The sequence below is a fragment of the Periplaneta americana genome, chromosome 11 (genome assembly GCF_040183065.1).
Source record: "Periplaneta americana isolate PAMFEO1 chromosome 11, P.americana_PAMFEO1_priV1, whole genome shotgun sequence".
Lineage (NCBI taxonomy): Eukaryota > Metazoa > Arthropoda > Insecta > Blattodea > Blattidae > Periplaneta > Periplaneta americana.
In genome coordinates, this window is record NC_091127.1 from 1,400,158 (window position 1) to 1,407,500 (window position 7,343).

A 7,343-nucleotide genomic window follows, 5' to 3' on the forward strand; every position below is an offset into this window, starting at 1 on the left:
TGGGGAGTTCATGCAGTAAAGTCCTGAAAATATAGGCTACTACAGTATATGCATCAGAGTCTATTATATGCAGGAACGCCTGAAATATGGAAAAATATGCAGGATTAATTTTAAATATATTCATCAGATGTTCAAAGCATTGCATAAAAAGTTTTTGCATGCCTTTCAACTGGCCAGTAAAAATATTCATTTGTTTACAAATCCTGAACGTTATTAAACGATTATAATCAATTTCGAGTGGGCAAAAGTAGTCATTTTGTCTTATTTTGCATACGTCTATTTCTTAATAAAATTAATATTATTTATACCTGTAGGCTATAATCTCTTGTGCATAGTTTGCAACTCAGTTCACTCGTAGATCTCGACAAACAGATTGCATGCCACACACCATGATTGTTTTCGGTGACATTACTGAAATCGGCTTTCTGAAGCGTCAAGTACTGTACTATCGTTTAATAGCTACGACCAGTGCTTTTCTTCTGGAAATAAAGCACTGCCTGCTGGGAAATAAAGGCAACAGAACTCTGGGTAAGAATATAATTATTACAGCGGATGGGGAGATGGTTAGTGTCCAGTGCACGGACATTTTGTCGTTTTTAACCTCCTTTTCGTCCAACTTGAAGACTTTCAAGGCCTAAGCGGCATTAGTGTTACAAACATAATTCACACGTTTTTCGGTTCCATAATGAAAAATACAACGAAAAAGGTGCCGGAACAAGCACTGGCTGCAGTAATATCCAAACTGCTCTTAGTTGAACTTAACGAATGTTTTGTGTGTGATAGGTTTTAAGTTCGTTATTTTGGAGGAAAGGCATTTTTGTGAAAATCTCAAAAAAATACTTGCGTGGGAACTGAAGACGGGGTCTGATATGTTGATGAACAGACAGCTTTCTGTAACTCCAGAGGCAGTAATGTTATGTGGGTATATACTGTTCTCTGCTCAATGTTTGTGATATACCTCGGTAAAATATTACATTATAAAGAGTTCAGTTACCTGATAATTTGTTGTAAGATGTATAATTACGTGAAAATGTCTGTCTTTGCAATGACAATTACCCCCACGAACGTAATTCCGTCGGGAGACTTGTGTAGCCTACTACTTGCCTGCAGCAACAGCTTTGTCATGCAATGAAACTGCACTTCAAACAATGCTGATCGGTATCGGCTCTACTGTAAATAATTGCTAAATTCATGCTGTTTACCGCAAGACAACACATTTCCAATTATCCAAGCCACCAATTAACTGGTGATCCTGTTGTCTGCATGCGTGGCACTGGAAAACAAACGTTTTGCTTGCTTTGAATCACTGCTATTGCCTTCTAGGATGTGGCCGTTTAGAACGAGACAAAAATAAATATATACGCGCACACTGCCAATTAAACGCGTTGTTTGATAGCGTCACTCCTTCAGTGAAGCAAGCTGTGTAGTCCTCCGAATTGATATCCGTTCGTTAATAATAGTCTGTATGAAGAAGAATTTTGGTGCATTATATTGAAGTTGTAGTGCTTCAACAATTCACCTTTGAAATTTCAGTCAGGTATAAAATTTAATATTTTACTACAAAATCCCGAAGTTTCAACAAGTGTAACTAACGGTGCATTTGTATTTAAATTGTTGTGGCATAGGCTCAGTGTAGCCAATTCAGCGGTTTTCCCGCTAGAGCTAACGTTTTTCAGTGTTAGTTTAGCGGATAAAATTTATGAAATCTGTATTGCTGATCTAGGGATTTAGCGGGTATTTTTAGCACTCACAGCGGCAAAATAATCTAATTTTACATTGACAATATAGCAATTTAGCGGTTTCTACACGGTCTCATAGCGGATTTTTAAGAATAGAGTTGGCAACACTGCATAGGCTTCAAGCCATTCAGTAAATCATCCTATTACAACTGATATGTTTCGCTAAGTTGCAAAATGATCTCGACAGTTAAAATACAAATATAAACACCGAATTACAACAATTTGGAAAATTAATGTTTCAGTTATCGTCGCCGAAGAGTTCGTTTTGCTCTATACACGATGATGATGATGATGATGATAATAACAATAACAAGAGTAATAATATCATTATGAGAGGTAATACCACAAGAGGTTTTCCCTTCTACAACTATTTTAGCTCCTACCTCGCAACCTAGTTGTTTCTGGGCTCAGACTTTTTCTGAAATTGCATATCACAGTCGCGAGTTAAAATGCCCGGAAATTTTCACTTACCCCCAAAATGGCCGCCAGTCGCTAAATGGACAGATATGGACGAGATCTTTCCTTTGGCATCAAAATCAGCCGCTAGCACATAGAAATCGCACTGCATTGAAATGTTGGCGCTCTGAATATCCGCCAGTCATCGTGAGCCACCTGAGCGGCGCCATTTTTTCTACATTTTTCAATACCGATAAAGAATATCGCAAATTCTTAATGCCGGTATGACGTCAGTTTAGGACGTTTTTACCGGTACTGACTTGCATTAATAAAATACCGGTAAAACATTATAAGGTGAATAAAACACAAATGATTGAAATAACCAGATTCCGAATCGAAACTGAAAATGCCGACAAAAATAGGTGGGCCTATTTGTTTAGTACTTAACAATTCCTTTATAGTAAATTGCATGTATCCTTAATACCGATATAGGCATAGTAGCCTACACGAATTAAATACTGCTATAAAATCTTAATGTACTGCAGCATGAATATTTGAATTTTAATGTAGGAACTTTTGCTGTGCTGATACTGCTTCAATCGACATTCTATTGTCTTCTTTTCAAGTTCAATACACTCTTTAACATCTGTGGTCATACCGCGTGTTTTTCTAGGATCTGTGGGCATACCAGTAGGCCGTTTCTACTATTGTTGAGTTCCTTTTTCTGCCGTGTTGTTGTAGATGGCTTGTGCTCACGTAACTGATAATCTGTTGTCTTGCTACGTGCGTACATCAACGAGTCAGGCTGTCTTGCATTCATTAATTTTTGTATGCCCTATCGGTACATAAAATACCGGTTTTCGACGTATTTTACCGGCAAAAATAAAGGCCCATTCACAATGAAAATTAAACATAACCGTAACATAAACACAGAAGTTTGCGCCCAGACTACCAAATGGGATCATTCACAATGATTCACATAAGCATTGACATAAACATTACCGTAAGACGTTAACATGAAAGTTTGCAAACTCCAAACTTTCATGCTTATGTTTACGTGATTTGCAAACAGAATACAATCGTGTAGCGCTGAAGTATACGACAGAATATGAGGAAATGGCGTTATGTTTCCATGGTTACCAAGTATGTTTGCTGTTATGTTTATGTTCCCATCGTGAATGATCTTGATTTTACCGTAACGTTTATATTCTTAAGTTAACGCTTACGTTATGTTTAATTTTCATTGTGAATGAGGCTTAAAGGTTTTTATGTCGGATTATATCGAAACTTAAATAATTTCGGTATTCCATCACTGCACTGGTTAAAATACATAGCGAAGAGAATCTGGGTACGATACAAACTCGAAAGAGAACAATTTACATACAATAATTTATGTGACAATATTTTTAATTGCATTATTTTGGTATATTTAAGCTGTTCCTTCAGGTTCGCATTGCAGCTGTGCAGTAGCGTACTGTATGTGCCGTCGAATAGGTCGCGGGATTGACTCGTGTCCATTTTAATCTAATCTGCTCGTGACGTAGAATAGCTGCTGGATCATAAGTTCAGCAGCCTCTCACTGTAACATCTCCACGGATTACATCTATTGCACTTATAACACTATATATACAGCGTCTGAAGAAGAAGAGGAAAGTTGTTTCAGGTTAGTGAAGAGATTACAAACACGGGATCGTACGTATGAGAATTAAGTGTTCCTCATTCTCTGAACTGAATATTGGACGAAAATTCCTTCAGACATGTGTTTTGTTATTAAAATGGCGTTATAAAATGCAGTCCATAAGCTTACAATTCTTAGGCCAAATTAGTTTTTTATAACACTGCTAGAAACATTAACTCAAACAGTAGGTTTAGATAATTATATATTTGGTGTAGAATCAGAGATTACCAAGAAGTTGTCATACAGTAGGCCTACTCGTTATGTGAGCTGGTTGCGTCTTTCAAACATGTTTATCTGTTTTAATATTAAATGCATTAGCTATATCAAATGGAGTTCTTTCTTGTAACAGATGTGACAACTAACAAAAGAAATTTAAATTTATGTGAATATTATTAATAGATTATTTCTTAAATACATAGACAACAGCAGCATGAAGGAAAAGCAGTTCGCTGTAAAATGAAAATGTATACTATACACAAATATTTGTTTCATTTTATTTATTCAAAAGTGTTACAAAAGAATGGCTGTTTCAGTTATTGTGCGGGAATTGCTTCTCCCAAGAATATTGATCTATTTCAATAGTAAAATGCGTTTTATGAAATACATTCCATGTAATACCTATTTTATTTTGAAAATATTACGAAAATGTTAAATATTAATTTTAATTGTAAGAACATTAATTAAAACAATTTATGTTTCGTGTAATGTCAGAACTGTATCAGCTTAGTGATTGTGTTAGATGAAGTTATATAAGTAAGTTTAATTCACTGTTTAAGCTGATATTGGGTGCGGTAGTGTTTTTCTAAATAGATTAATGTTATCTAAAATGCAGTCCATTTGATTTTTGTAAGTACCGGTACGATGAAAACGTAAAGCGTTAGGCCTAATTTTAATTCTAAGAATATTATCTCAAACATTATATTGATAATGAAATTTAGATTCGTGAATATTGTTAGTTTAGAAATTCTTTCTTCTGTATTAAAACGTTATCTGAAACGCAGTCCAAGTTTGACTTTGTTAATTTTACAAACAATACGAAATAGTGAAATATGAATTTAAATGCTAATGTATTTATGTTTTGGAAATCCCACCAATTTCAACAGCTCTGGCTGTGAATAACGTGAAAAACATTGCTACGACCTTTCCTACATGCACGCATTCAAAAAGATGATTTTTATTTTGCTAAATACTAATTAAGTTACACGCGTGTAGCGAATTATTACGCAACAGTTCAGACTGACATGTTGCTATTTTCCCCTTACAGTAAGATGCTGTACTGTGTTACTGAGTGCATGTAGGATGCGGGATATATTAACTAGAGTTCTGCGTTTGATTACCGAGCAACGCGCAGTACACACTTGAGGTGTGCTGTTCAGTGAACCATGTCAAAACAAAACGAAGCTAGACGGTTAGAAATGTGCGCTCCATAGAAGAATTTGCTAGCGAGCGTTTCGTTAGGAAGGAAGACAATTTATTTTATCAGGATACATTTTTCTTTTGAAACATTTAAAATGTTTACAGTCACTCGTTGTAATGCAAGTAGTCAGTGTAAATAATTTTGTTTTTATTGTGATTTATTGTAATTTTCATTATTTATTAATGCATTTATTTATAGATGAGTACATGCATAAATCTGTGTCCAGTTACAATCTTCACGTGTAAAACAAGTAGGCCTATTCATAATTAATTTATATAATCTGGCATTAGAGATGGTAATATTTGGAGACAAAAGAACGTACAAATATTTCTGAATGAACAAAAGTTGAAACATCAGAGCCGAAATATAGCCTATTATGTATATTTGAATCGCACTTTTTAGAAAGGAACTAAGTAAAAATTTGCGATTTTTATTTTAACTGATGAAATGATTAATACTTTCAATGCACACTGATTGGCGGAGAAAAATACTTAGTCAAACCTCTCCCTGTATCTTTAACATCAAGTTGATGTTTATATACGGCGCTGGTAAACTGGTATTTATTCATAAAATAAGTTTCTTTTGCTCTTCAGAAAAGTAGCATATTTTGACTTAGTTCCTTTCTAAAAAGTGCGATTATTTTTTAATTGTGAGTATTCAAATTTCAATCCTTTCAATAAATTATTATATTATTTACTTCTATGAAATATATCTATTTATTTTTAAAAGTGCAATTTAAATATTCAAAACTCTGTAAATAAGCGAAAAATAATGAGTATTGGCTTTTACATTTTGAGTGAAACAAAAGAGTAAGTAGATGCGTTTTACTTGTGAGAATATACTGTTCTGTTGCCCATAACATGACTTTAAATAAATATGTTGTTTGTTATTAAACACACATGACAGTATATTTTGTACTCGAGTAACATTCTCGTCTTCAATGCCAGCCCTACAAGCGTTAGCCCCGTAACACACTTGCAGAGTTTTCGCTAGCGAGAAATGTGTTGCGAGAAAGAGGCGAAGAGCCTTCCTCCACACACTTGGCGAGTTCTCGCTATCACAGATCACACCTCGCTATGATCAGCTATGCACTGCCTTCATGCAGAAAGCATTTTTCTGATTATAGTAATCACTCGTTGGGGGAAATATTATAGGTTATGTATTTACGTATATTGTCGTACTTAAATATATAACCTGTATACTTTACAAATTACATACGAAGGCTATGTTGAATCTGAGTATTCAGATGATGAGGAAATGGAGTTACATGAACATATTTTGTTAATGAAAAGAAAAAGTAGGCCTAAAATTAAAGCCAGAAATATCTGAAAATCACATTGTATCTTACGAAAATAAGGGCGAGTTTTAGACACTGGTTTCGATTTGAATGATGATACGTTTAGGCGTTATTTCAGGTTCAATGGACCACAGTTTTTTTTGCCATTCATGATATGATAGAGGATTCTTTGCTATGTTCTGATTAAAATTACGTAAACTGTTAAGACATATAGATACATTATTTCAAATGTTTAATCAATACTATTAAATCTCATCAAAATAAAATATAGCCCTATTTATTTTCAGATAATCTGATATTTGTCTCCAGATTTCTTCTTTAAGTTTCGTGTTTTTATAGTTTTCATCCCGTGTATCATATAAATAGGCCTACGGGTGACATCGTACAAGTTCGATAAGTTTCTGACTGCAATTATCAGCCATCTTTCCTCATTTTCAAATAAAAACAATATAATTCATCGTCACCTGTGATATCTTTTTCTACATTCAATCGTCATAAAGAGTATAAATGTCAAATATCTTTGATAAATGTGTCAAGAAAATTCGCTGAGCTACCGATTCCAGCGAGAAACTCGCGCGAGGTTTTTGTCTCGAGTGAGAATCTCTTCCAGTGTGTGGATGTCCATTTGAATCCATGTTATCAATTTTTTAATTTTCTCGCAACACATTTCTCGCTGGCGAAAACTCTGCAAGTGTGTTATGGGCCTTAATCGACTGACTGACCAAACTTCATGGTGCTGCAGGCCTTGAAGAACTGCCGCCTTACATTGTAGGAGAAATTTCCATAGGCACAGAAGAGACGAGCGGCGGGTTTCCC

General features: G+C 34.8%; 1 protein-coding gene across 1 annotated transcript in view; it reads left to right on the top strand.

The window, feature by feature from the left end:
* Nucleotides 1-3,642: 3,642 nt before the first annotated feature.
* Nucleotides 3,643-7,343, top strand: part of LOC138708716 (uncharacterized) — a 9,409-nt gene continuing 5,708 nt past the window's right edge. Inside the window, exon 1 of the mRNA XM_069838823.1 lies at nucleotides 3,643-3,798. The gene's annotated coding sequence lies outside the window, so the exon portion shown is untranslated. The remainder of the gene's footprint in view (nucleotides 3,799-7,343) is intronic.